Source organism: Heteronotia binoei, chromosome 5 (assembly GCF_032191835.1).
Source record: "Heteronotia binoei isolate CCM8104 ecotype False Entrance Well chromosome 5, APGP_CSIRO_Hbin_v1, whole genome shotgun sequence".
Classification (NCBI taxonomy): domain Eukaryota; kingdom Metazoa; phylum Chordata; class Lepidosauria; order Squamata; family Gekkonidae; genus Heteronotia; species Heteronotia binoei.
The window spans coordinates 165,038,723-165,052,399 of record NC_083227.1 but is presented as its reverse complement, the minus strand read 5'-3'; positions in this window follow the sequence as shown (position 1 = coordinate 165,052,399).

Here is a 13,677-nt window from a genome sequence, read left to right as displayed (position 1 = left end):
GTCACTTCATGTGCTAATGTGTTTAATTGGCATGCACATGGTGGATCTCTAACCCATGAGCTGCAATTTGTATCAGCCTCCGTCTCCCTGATAATGCTCATTATGTATCTGATTTGGCATGCAAGGGAAAGCAGAGTTGTTTGCTGTATTTCAGAGTCTGGAGCATGTCACTGTCTTTATTCAATGTATATAGCATCAGTCATGCAGTCATATGGCCATTGGCATCAGCCATTCAGAGGAGAAATTTATGGAACTATAATTCTCTATAATGTGATTAAGCATTTGGTTTCTTTGTACTAATGGAGCAAATGTTGCTTTATGATCTAAGCCTCAGATTCTAAACATAGTGACATTGTGGTTTATTGTCCATACATGAAAAGATGCTCAAATTAGAGCTATGGGTACTTCAGAAATGAAAAAAAATAATGGGTTGGATCCAAGCTCCTACTTGTATAGAATGGAGGAGCCACATTAATTTTGTTTCTCTCTCTACTTGCAGCCTCGCCTCATGTAGTATCCCATGCAATTCCTGACGTTTCTCAATCCTCTTGGGCAGCTATTAGGAGATGGAGTACAGAAGACTGTAGAAAGAAGGAGGCAGGAAAACTCTGTTTTGTAAAGTGGAACAATGAGCAGGAAAACTGCCTAGTAATTGTGCCAATTCAGGTTTGACTCCAGTGGAACTGTATCATAAAATAGTATTTGAATATCTTATGTATAACAATACAATGTATGGTTAGCAGCTATTTTTTGATGTCTAATGGCTCTCTTCTGCTTTCTATATTACGTGAAGAATATTCACAAGCATCCAACTGAAAGAAACTGAAGGAATGTGCAACCCCTGTTGTTTTCATCAGAGTTTGTACAGGGGAAATTCCAGTGGGACTATATGTTTACGGTGATTTAAAGGAAGACCAAGGCAAGTGAGTGTAGAAGAGACATTGAATGCAATGCTGCATGAATAGATGGAGGTTGCCACTTGCTAAGATATTGCACTGAAAGTCCCTAATTAAAAGCTTCTCTTTGCCATGGCTTCAGCTGGAGTCTTTAGAGTAGGGTCTCTCTCTCTCTCAATTCCATCCCCATTTGCGATAAGGGAAGAAGAAAACTGACCTATTATTACTTGAAGTATTGCTTAGAGAATGAAGCATTGTAAATAATGCTTCATGTAAATGGCAAGTATTATTATCAGCATCAGAGGAGTGCCAGATATTATATTCCCTGAGCTCTTCTACATACTCAGATAAATGAAACACAAAATCTATGAATTTAAAACCCAGACAATTGAGTAAGCAGTGCTGTATTTACCCCTCTGAATTCCACCGGGCTTATTTTAAGGAAGGTGACTTTGCAATGAAAGATGGAATTGAAAGGCTTCCATGCTGTAATGCAAACATTGTTTCCGTACCATGATTAGAGACATTTAAAACCCTAATCGCACCAACAAATATGATAGCCATGTATGGCTGTGCAGAATTGCTCTGGGATTTATATAATCATTTAGTGGTTTGATCTACAACTAACTGCTTCTGCATTTATAGAACACACATTGCGTTAGACTGGTGTACATAACTATCCAAATAAAAAGCACATTCACATAACATTAAAATGGAATAGGCATAATATTTTAGCAAAGGAAGCCTTTTTTGTACTTCTACATATGGCTATTTAAAAAAAAAGCTATGAAAAACCTGATTCCATTGGATTTTCCTTGAAGCTGAAAACGCTGTGTGAGGATGTCAGAGAAAGACAGAAACAGCGAAGATCTGGAGAAAGAGGAGGCAAAAGAATACTAAAGAAAACCAAGTTTGAGTCCAGTGGACCAACAAAGACCAACAAATTTTATTCAAGGTATAAACTTTGTGCATACCCACTATTTCAGATGCAATGAAATGGAAATTACCAGCCAATACATATAGGTAGAGGATGAGCAGTAAATTAGCATATGACATAACGAAGATGTTTAACAGATTCAAGGACCAAACAGGAATAACAGACTCAGTTTATATGGTTATCATTTGTTTGAGTTTAATTCCAGGGGGAAACATAGTGAAGGAAATAAATATGTCAAAATTGGAGACCGATGGGCAAGCAGATGTATCCTTAATTTTAGAATCCTGACAGTAACTGACTGAAAGCCAGTTTGGTGTAGTGGTTAAGTGCACGCAGACTCTTATCTGGAAGAACCAGGTTTGATTCCCCACTCCCTCACATGCAACTGCTGGAGTGACCTTGGGTCAGTTATAACTCTGTCAGAAGCTGTTCTGAAAAGAAGTTTCTGTCAGAGCTCTCAGCCCACCAACCTCACGGGATGTCTATTGTGGAGAGGGGAAGGGAAAGGAGACTGTAAACTGCTCTGAGACTCCTCTGGGTAATGAAGAGTTGGGTATAATCCCATCTCTTCATTTCCTTCTTCTAATTAACTGATACCCGGCCATTATGCTCCTTTGGATTCAAATAGTAGACTGTAATGTAACATAATGAATAGTAGAATGTAATGTAATTTGAAAGGGTAGATTGGAATGTATTTCTCTGGTCTGGAGACTGGGGAGATAACTCTACACAGCCAATCACCCCACTTCAAAGAAGAAGATGCTGTAAAGTTACCTCCCTGCTTGAGAGGAGTCAGATGAAGTATAATGGAAGGGTCTCAGTTAATTACTCTCAGCATTCTAAAATTAAGGATATATCTGCCTGCACATCAATCTCCAACTTTGACATATTTATTTCCTTCAGTACATTTCCCCCTGGAATTAAACTCAAACAAATGGTAACCACCTAAACTAAGTTTGCTATCCCTGTTTGGTACTTGAATCTGTTAAACATCTTCATTATTCTGTATGTTAATTTACTGCTCACCCTCTTCCTATATGTATGGACTGTTAATTTCCATGTCATTGTATCTGAAGAAGTGGGCATGCTCACAAAAGCTTATACCTTGAATAAAACTTTAAAGGTGCCACTGTTCTGCTGCTTCAGACCAAGATGGCTACCCACCTGAAACTACTTTAAAGAGGTTTTTGTAGGCACTTTGGCATATCCTAAATCCATATCCAGGTAAATTTACTGCGTTTGATGGTTTTCAGGTTCCAACATTTGGACAATGCTGTCTTTGGATGGTTGAACCTTAGCTTTCAAGACGCATGGAGAAGCTCTCTGCAGGACCATTGAAATCCAAGCCCATGTCTTTCACTTCCTCATATCTTTCCCATTAAGGAAAAGAAATAATTACATTTTTGCTGTCTGTCACCATAAGCAGTGTAAACCTCTGGGTTGCTCAGCTTCAGCCATATGGAAAACATTAAAGAAGCAAATGCCAAGGAAAAATAGTAAAAGAAGAAAAATGGCAACAAAACAATTTTGTGGCCATAATCCATTATTAGCAGGGCATTTTTTTTTGTAGCGGGAACCCCTGATGTAACCAATCCTCCAAGAGCTTATAGTAGGCCCTGTACTAAGACCCCTGTAAGCTCTTGGAAGATTGGCTGCTTCAGGGATGTGTGGCCTAATAAGCAAATGAGTTCCTGCTACAAAAACCCCCTGATTATTAGTATAAATTGTTAGTACAAATGCAAGTAAAGCAAATTCAGAATCGAGCCTAAATCATATATCTGTAAAAATGTTTGTGTTTAATCATGTGAAGAATGCTTTGGTTCAAAGCAACAGAACAGATGGCCATTTCTATTTTAATTCGTGATCTGATCTGGTGCATGCTAGTAAATCTCTGAATTTCATTTGCTTTATGCAAATCCTTTGGCTGTTTCAGAACGTTATCTACCATATACCACCGATACCAAATTTAAGCCTACTTATATTTCAAAATTTCAATTAATATATAGATCTCGATTTAGATAGAAAGATGTGTGTATACTATGTATAGAGCTATTTTGTGAAGAAATTAATAAATGGATATACCTACTGCAACAAAAATCTAACCAATGAAATAAGCAGAAACCACTTCTGTTTTGATTGTTTGCCAGACACACGTTGCAATCTGTAATCTACTTTTAAAGACATTAAGATGACATCCATTTGCATTTAATAGACCCAAGTAGGATTCTAAATATTGCTGTCTAAACACCATAGATTTTGATGCAAAAACGAACCTGCCAGCAAATATGGCATGCTCCTGTGTAGATTTCACCTGTCCTTTCTCCCACAGATCATTTAGGATTATGACCTCTTCCATTTTTAATCAGCTAGTGACATCTAATGCTGTGTAATAAAGGTGGAGAAATATAGTATGCTAAGGACACAAACGGGTTACGTGAACCTATATATTATGGCAGAGGGGAGAGACCTTGACAAGGTGACACCATTTGGCTGAAGTCTCCTATTGTGGGTAATATGCAGTCCTACAGTTAGGACCTATTTATTTTATTTTAGTAGATTTATAGTCCGCCCTTCCCCATAATGGGCTCAGGGCGGATCACAAGCATGATAAAACAATAAAACAGTAGAAATCCAACAATAAAACCATAAAACAATCAACGGACAATCAGCACGTTTTATAAATTAAGATATAAACATTAGAGGTGTCGTAGATGTCATAGCTGTAGACCTCATATCTAGCAGTCGAAATACTTGGTCAGTACAGGGAGGGCTGTTAGATGATATGAGCAGTAAGGTAAGGATGCCCGCTTGCCTCAACCAAAAGCCTGGTGGAATAGCTCTGTTTTGCAGGCCCTACAGAAGGGTAGTAAGTCCGGTAGGGCCCGAATTTACATAGGGAGCTGATTCCACCAGGTCAGGGCCAGGGTCAAAAAGGCCCTAGCCCTGGTTGAGGCAAGCTGGACGTCCTTTGGGCCAGGGGTGGTCAAAAGATGTTGATTTGCTGATTGTAGCTATCTCTGGAGCTCATATGGGGAGCGGTGGTCCCACAGGTATGTCGTTCCCAGGCTGCTCTAGGCTTTAAATGTCAGTACTAGTACCATGAAATGGATCTGGTACTCGATTGGTAGCCGGTGAAAATTGTACAGCATCGGCCGACTGCCTGCCCATACAGGCAGTTCAGTCAGCAATCGTGCTGCTACGTTTTGCACCAGCTGGAGTTTCTGGATCAATTGTATAAATTCTTACTGCTAGAAATGTTGGTGCAGCTTCCCCATAGCATCTAACTAATGAGGCATGAGACTGAAATCAATATGAAAAGCCTTTGCTGGAGTAGACCAATGGCTGACTAGCTATTCTGAAGGGTCAACAACAGGACACTGTAGCCACTATAGCCCTATCCTCCGTGAGTCTGCCTAATTCCTTTTAAAGCTGTACAAGCCTGAGTTAGCCACTACATCATCTGGCAGTGATTTTCAATCCCTTTCTTAATAATCCAGAACATAGAGTTAGTCTTTTTCACACACTTTGTGGTGCACTTTGACATCATCATTGAGCTATCCACTTGACCCCCATGTCTCTTTCCTCCTTAATCTCAACAAGTTCAGACCCCATTACCATGGCAGCCAGCATGGTATAGTCATGAAGAGTAGTGCCCTTCATTTCCCACTCCTCCACATGAAGCCTTCTGGGTGACTTTGGACCTGTCACAGTTCCTACTCTCCTTTGAAAACAAACATGTTTAGGAGATATTTCAGGGATGGAGGGAGCAGTAGAAGTCCTTCCCCTTTGGTATGGGGTAGGTTCCAAAATATTGGGCGGGGGGCAGTTTTCCAATCAAAATTGAGATGTAATGTTGACCTTCCCTGCTTTGATATTTTTTGTTCATACTTCTCTTGATTGTATAAGTTTTTGTTTTCATGAGTCTTACTGTCAAAATTTACTCCACATTCCATAATATTTCATTTTTTCCCCCTTCTATGCTTTTTTTGGTGGAGTGTTAACAAAAACAAAAGTTACCTAAGATGACAGAAGAACAAAGACAAATTGTGGATGGACCTATAACAATAAGAGAAGTTGTAGAAGATATTTAAAAAATCAAACCAGGGAAAGTTCCTGGATCAGATGGACTATCAGATTTGTATTATAAGTGCTTTGTGGATGAAATTTTACCGCCTTTACAAAACACAATGAACTCTATTTTACAGGGAGGAAAGATGCCAGAGATGTGGAAAGAGGTTGAGTCATAGAGGGTTACAAGTGGAGACCCACTAGAAACTTGTGGAGAGGGTGAATCCCTTTCCCCTCTTTACTTCCTTCCTTCTTCCTCTTCTTCTATCAATCTTTCCTCTCTTTCTCCCCTTTCACTTATCTGTCAGTCTACCCCATCTCTTTTGCCCCCCCCCATTCCTTCTCTGTCAAGCTACCCCCTTTCTCTGATGACCTACCCCCATTTTCCACCTTTCATTCCCTTTATTTTCATTTCCTTCCCTCTTCCTCTCACCTCCTTGCTGTCTGAGTTAAGATGTGGTGGCCATGAGGAGACCATGGGAGGGACCCAGCATAGCCGTGAGGAGGCCATGGGAGGGACCCGGTGGTGGTGGCTGCCCCCAGGGCATCTTGCTGGCCATGGGGAGACTGTGGGAGGGATCTAGTGGCAGCAGGGCATCCTGTGAAATTTTACTTTGACTTGTCATGGAGAAAATCAGAAGCCACTTCTTTATATTTCTTTGTATTTTCATTTAATTTCTTCTTAAGCTCTGTATTTCTTTTTCTTTTTAGAATATTTTTAATACAATTATTTTTTAAAAGATCCATGTGCCTTTGCCATTTTGGAAGCTTTCACATGGAAGTAAACTACCTGCAAATGTGAATAAGACTAGAAGATGAAGAAGATATTGGATTTATATCCCGCCCTCCACTCCGAAGAGTCTCAGAGCGGCTCACAATCTCCTTTACCTTCCTCCCCCACAACAAACACCCTGTGAGGTAGATGAAGATATTGGATTTATACCCCGCCCTCCACTCCGAAGAGTCTCAGAGAGGCTCACAATCTCCTTCACCTTCCTCCCCCACAACAGACACCCTGTGAGGTAGATGAAGATATTGGATTTATAACCCGCCCTCCACTCCGAAGAGTCTCAGAGCAGCTCACAATCTCCTCTACCTTCCTCCCCCACAACAAACACCCTGTGAGGTGGGTGGGGCTGGAGAGGGCTCTCACAGCAGCTGCCCTTTCAAGGACAACCTCTGCCAGAGCTATGGCTGACCCAAGACCATGCCAGCAGGTGCAAGTGGAGGAGTGGGGAATCAAACCCGGTTCTCCCAGATAAGAGTCCACACACTTAACCACTACACCAAACTAAACTCCTTTATTTATTAAGTGGTTTATGGCTTCTTACTTCCAAAACCCTGATCCAAAGACTAACTAAACTGGATTTTATTTATTTCAACTTTTAAGCAGTAAAGTACCAAGTTGATGGAGTGTGAACTGGCAGAGACTGACCAAGAGAGAGATCTTGGGGTCGTTGTAGATAACTCACTGAGAATGTCAAGACAGTGTGCGATTGCAATAAAAAAAGGCCAACGCCATGCTGGGAATTATTAGGAAGGGAATTGAAAACAAATCAGCCAGTATCATAATGCCCCTGCATAAATCAATGGTGCGGCCTCATTTGGAGTACTGTGTACAATTCTGGTCACCACACCTCAAAAAAGATATTATAGCATTGGAAAAAGTGCAGAAAAGGGCAACTGGAATGATTAAAGGATTGGAATACTTTCTTTATAAAGAAAGGTTAAAACACTTGGGGCTTTTTAGCTTGGAGAAAAGTAGACTGTGAGGTGACATGATAGGGCAGCATTTGCCATTTGCAGGGTTGCAACCTGGCACCAGGCCACGGAAGCCTCAATACTGGGTCAAAAGAAAAGCCAAAGCTAATCCCGGCTCCAGCAAAGCATGAGCTCTGCTCTGCTTCCTTCCTTTCTTGTCTCTCTATTGTGCAGAGAAAAGCTAGGCTTGAAGACTAATACAGGCTGCAAAGCCTGAGCTCCGTTTTCCTTCCTTCCATCCCTCAATGTCTCTGTGTTGTGCAGATAAAAGCTAGGCTTGAAGACTGAAACAGGCTGTAAAGCCTGAGCCCCGTTTTCCTTCCTTCCATCCCCCAACATCTCTGTGTTGTGCAGAGAGGAGCTGGGCTGCTTTTAAAGGCATAGGAAACACAGCCAGTAAAAAGCTGCAAGCCCCTCATAAATATCCTTTTTGGGATAACTGCAGAAAAGCTTATATGAACTTCATATAACTTGAAATTAATTCATTAATTGCAGTACAATTCTCTGCCACCTTTCACAGCAATTTCCCAGTGTTTCAGCCAAGGAAAAGTATGACAAATAGCTATCAAAAGATTTTCTTGAAACCAAGCAAGCTTGGCTGTAGCTTGAGGCAGGGTTCCAGCAGTAGCAGCTGAAGGAAGGGCCTACTAAATGTGTTAGCATATTTTGAGGTAGAGCAGCTGCCAGGGCCCAGTGTGGGTGGTACACAGTGCTGGCATTCCTGATGCATACACTGGCCAGTGCTGTTGAGGAAGGAGTGTGTAGGTGGTGCAGGCAATTGAACATGGGCATTAGGAGTGCTTGCAAGCTGGGGAAGAGCACACAAACAGATTGGTGCATGCAGGTGTGGGGGTGGAAAGAGAGGATCCTGGGAATGTATGAAAAAGTTGCAGACCACCCACTTTCCACATCCCTTTTGGCTCAGCATGAGTTTCAGAGAGATTTTTCTGAAAACGAAGTTACTTCAGAAGAAGAGGCAGGTTTGGGGGAGTGCCCTGAAAGTGACATAACAGGAAGAGGTGGAGTTTTTGGTTCAGTGTGCCCCAGAAGTGACATCACTTGGCCTTTGACTTGGAAGTGACACCACAGGAAATGACATGATTCCTGTCTCCCAGCTCTACCCCCAAAGTCTCTTGGCTCCACCCCCAAATTTTAGTGGGCCATGAAGGAGAAGTGTAAAAATAACCAGGCCACAGGGGGGAAAAGTTTGGGAAACCCTGTGATAGAGTTTTACAAGATTATGCATGGGATAGAGAAGGTAGAGAAAGAAGTACAAAAGGAAGTATTTCTTCACCTAAAGGGTGATTAACATGTGGAATTCACTGCCACAGGACATGGTGGTGGCTACAAGCATAGACAGCTTCAAGAGAAGATTGGATAAACATATGGAGCAGAGGTCCATCAATGGCTATTAGCCATGGGATATTGATGGAACTCTCTGTGTGGGGCAGTGATGATCTGTATTCTTGGTGCTGAGGGGGCAACCGTGGGAGGTCTTCTAGTGTCCTAGCCCCACTGGTGGACCTCCTGATGGCACTTGGTTTTTTTAGCCACCGTGTGACACAGAATGTTGGACTGGATGGGCCATTGGCCTGATCCAATCTGGCTTCTCTTATGTTCTTAAAGTAGTATTGAGATCAATGAGTCTGAGTTCTGTTACAATACATGAAAAAAAATGTGCCATCCTTATTCCACAATAGAACAAAGTTGGAGTCCAGTAGCATCTTTGAGATCAACAAAGTTTTATTCAGAACGCATGCTTTCATATGCACGCTTACTTCCTCAGACGCTGAAATGGGCTACAGTTGAGCAGTGCTACATGTTCCACAATAGTTCCACTGATTGTGGAGGGACTACTTCGGATTAGCAGGGATTTGAATGAGAGACCTCCAAGGAATACCAGGGATGTGATGTGGAGGTAGAGAATGGCAAGTAATGCTTACCTCTGTTAGCCTTTTGCCGTGACACTCCCATGCGGTTGTCATGAGTTGGCTGTGATTTGATGGCACTTTCCACCACCACCAGAAGCACCGCCCACATGTTATTCAGTATTTTTAAAAGCTGTACTGAAATGAGTTCAGGGGAAAGGATTTGCCGTGGAGGGTTCTTTTTCTTCACACAGATTAAAATCAATTGAACTAATTATCTTAACATAAACACATCTCCTGCATATATTTTGTAACATTTTGTAGCCCTTTGAGTTATAATGCCAAATGATAGTACTGATCATAACTAGTAAACAGAGAATTATAGACACATTATCTCTTGTCGTGATATAGCCAGGTTGCCTCTCTCTCCTCCTCCCTCCTCCTCCTTCTCCTATCAAGTCCCCATTGAGTGAAATGAAAAACTCACTCTAAAACCACCAGTCCACCAATTCAAGGTTGGTGGTAACATTTTTTTTTTTTTAAAAACGGTTGCTTTGAAAATAACAAAGAAAAATATAAGATTTTTAAAAATGAGCACAGCGCTGAAAGATTCTTTGCACATCCATCTTCACAGAAGGCTATAATAAAAAGAGGTTTTTTTATTCGGAAAGTCAAGCAAAGTCTCTGACTAGCTTCGCCACTGAGCAACAGCCAACGATAAACCTTTGTGCATACACATTGTTCATGTTTGATGTAGTGAGCAACGTTACCTAAAGGCCATGCACAGAAAACTCTCAAGGCTGGAATGGGCGTGAGGGATATTTGTTGAGGCAATCTTCTGTGAGGCCTTAGGGTACGATCCAAGATGGGACTGGGGACTCGCATTGTTTTTCAGAGTTTGCTATTCAAGATGTTAACAATTCCGTGATTGTCATAATGCTCAAATGACCACTGAGCACCTCCTTCAAGGAGCAGGTGAAGGCCTTGACTTTAGAGCTGGGGAGAATTCCAAGGATTTTTAAAACAACAACAAATTATCTGAGAGCAGCTTCTGATGAGATAATTCAGAGATATGGAGTGTGCCCACTCAGTATACATGACTGCACTACAACCTACGATATTCCAGGATTAGAATATTAAAGCCAGGATGAAAAGAGCTCCATTTGTTCCATATGTTTTTGTCTCCTGTTGCTTGCATGGGAAGTGCACATGTGCAGAAACCTGGGCTAAATTCACCATTGGTCCTCTTTTTAAATATGGCATAACCAACTGCATGGGATGCTGATATTTTATTGGCTTATGGATACAAAATCCATGCATATCGTGTGGATTAGAAAGGACACTTCTTTTAAAGTCATACTTGGGATCTGGTCTGGAGAGGCCAAAACTGTGATCCTATGCCAGGTAACTGAGATTTAAATCCCTTTGAATTCAGTAGAAGTAACTTCTAAGTAAGAGCCCCGTGGCGCAGAGTGGTAAAGTTGCAGTACTGCAGTTGAAGCCCTCTGCTCACGACCTGAGTTCGATCCCAGCAGAAGCTGGGTTCAGGTAGCTGGCTCCAGGTTGACTCAGCCTTCCATCCTTCCGAGGTTGGTCAAATGAGTACCCAGCTTGCTGGGGGGGCGGGGGCGGGAAGTGTAGATGACTGGGGAAGGCAAGGGCAAACCACCCCGTCAAAAGTCTGCCGTGAAAACGTTGTGAAAGCAACGTCACCCCAGAGTTGAAAGCGACTGGTACTTGCACACCTTTACCTTCTTAGTATATTGGTACAGAACTGCTCTGCCAGTCACACAATGTCCATTGAAATGAATGGATAAATTAGCCACCTTGGAGGATAACGTACGTCCTCTAGACTGAAGCCATGGAAGCGATAAACGAGAAGGGTCTGGGCCCCTCCTTTTACAACCCCTATCGAAACATCGCATAAGCATTCTCAAAGCAGCCAATGGTTTCTCAGTTTCTTTCGTACGTGAGTTTCAATACTCCCACATTGTAGATTTTTCTTCATTTCAGTAGTCCCACTCCACCCCTTTCACAGGAAAGATATACCCACTGCTGTGTGCTTACCAGCCCTGCAATTAGATACTGCACGGAGGCCGAAGGTCAGTAAACCCACTTTTCTTAGCAGTCCCCACTTACGCCTTGCAACAGATGTACACCGATGGTATTCAAATCCTACTTTGTGAACAGTGCTTTCAAAAGCTAGAACTTCGCCTTTCAGTTGACTCCTGTTACCTTACTTACAGTCGTGCACATGGAGAGAAGAGCACAGAGTACTCGTGAAAGTGATGGGAACTGAAGTGCAATCTCCTCCTCCAATCTGTAAACACATCCATTTATAAAATCCGAGGCTGTATCCCACAGCCGGGGTGTGCGTGTGTGTGATGGTGTGTGTGTGAGGCAGGCCAGGAACGACACTATCTGTCTACGGGAAGGTGGGCATACCTCCTGTATGTCTAGAGAAAGCCCAGTATTAAATAGGGCATTGCTGTGTCTTATTGGCCACCTGATGGTATTATGCTGATAGGCAGTGACAGATGCATCCTTGAACCGGCGGTGACATTGAAAGGGTGCTCGGCAGGAAATGAATTTTTTTTTAATTCGAAAACGATATTAAAGAATCTCTCGCACCATTTCGGCAAAGGCAGAGCGACCGTTTCATTCCGAAACAGACCCGGAGCCGGGTCTGTACCAGGCGGCTCTGTGCAAACATGGAAGAAGACCCCCCTCCCACCCCTCTCCCCAAAGCCAGCTTCGCCTTGTCATTAATGGAGAAATGATCCCTCTGGACAAATACGTCGCCTCCCCATGTTTGGGGGTGGTGGTGGAGAAAACAGGACCCTTCCTCCAGCAGCTAGGAGGGCAAGGCATCTCCTCCACCCCACAGAACCCCTAGACACGCATGATCTTGAGTTTTTCCCCAGGTTCCCCTTCATTCATATTTATGAGCCGAGGGAATATTTGATCCAAAGATGGAACAACAAAGGAAGGGGGGATTGGGGAGCCGGGGGGAGAAGGGGCACGGTTTTTTGTCGAGCCCACCCCCTTGCAATCCGCCCTTTGCATGGGCAATCACTCCTGCCCGGGGAGCGCCAGTTCTCCCCCCCAGGGGTGCTCCAAACGCCCCCACCTCCCTCCCTCCCCCCAAATCCTCACCCCCCCAGCCGCAGCTTGTAGACAGGAGCGGAGAGAGGGAAGAAAAGGATTAGGGGAGAGCTGGGGCAGTTACAAACCGTGCTGCATATTTTGTTAAGGGGGAGAGGAAAAAAAAAAAAATGGGCGTCTGATTCCCGAGCTGCGAGCCGGGTGCCCCCTTCCTGGCTCAAGCCGACTCTCTTTGGCATGAAGTCACAGCCTCGTTCACATCCGGTTTACCCCGGGACGCGCTGCTCCTGCCTTGGGAAAGAGGCGAGCAAAGCGGGCTGGGGTGTGTGCGTGTGTTTTTGGGGGGGGAGGCTCGAGCCGGAGCTGAAGCCCAGGCGAAGCCATCGGGGCCGCTCCCCAAGCGAGCGGGCGGAGGTTGCAACAGCAGCAGCAGCAGCGGCGGCGGCGGCAGAGTCCATGATGGCTGAGCAGCGGCTGAGCGAGTGAGGCGAGCAGCAGCAGGAGCTCCGCCGCTCCAAGGCGCCCTTCGCCTCGCCAGCCAGCCGGCGGCTTCTCGGGCGGTTCTCCCGCCGCCGCGCCGAGGCTCCGGAGGTAACGGGGGCTCGCTTCGCCCGCTCCGGGGGGAGAGGCTGACCTTTCGGGGGGGAGAGAGCCGGGGAGGGTCCGCCGGCGCCTTCTTCTCGCGCCGCAGCCCCCTGCCCAGGTGCAAAAGCCGCAGCGATCGATGAGCGGGGGGGGGGGGGGGGGACGGGGCTTGGGGGTCGGCGGAGGGGAGCCGGGGGTTGCCCCCCCTCGCGGGAGGGGCCCGGGGGGCAGGAGGCGACTTCGGGCGCGAGGGGAGCGGCTGCAAAGTTGCAACGCAGGCTGCAAAAAACAAGTCTCCCTCTCCGGCTTCTCCGCCGGGCTCGGGCGAGGGTTGTTTGCAGCCGTGCACGGGAGAGGCGTGTGTGTGTGTGTGGGGGGGGTCTCTCCTCGCCGGCTCGCTTTTGCACGGAGGAACTTCGACATTTTTTGGGTGGGGTGGGGTGGCATGCAACGGGGC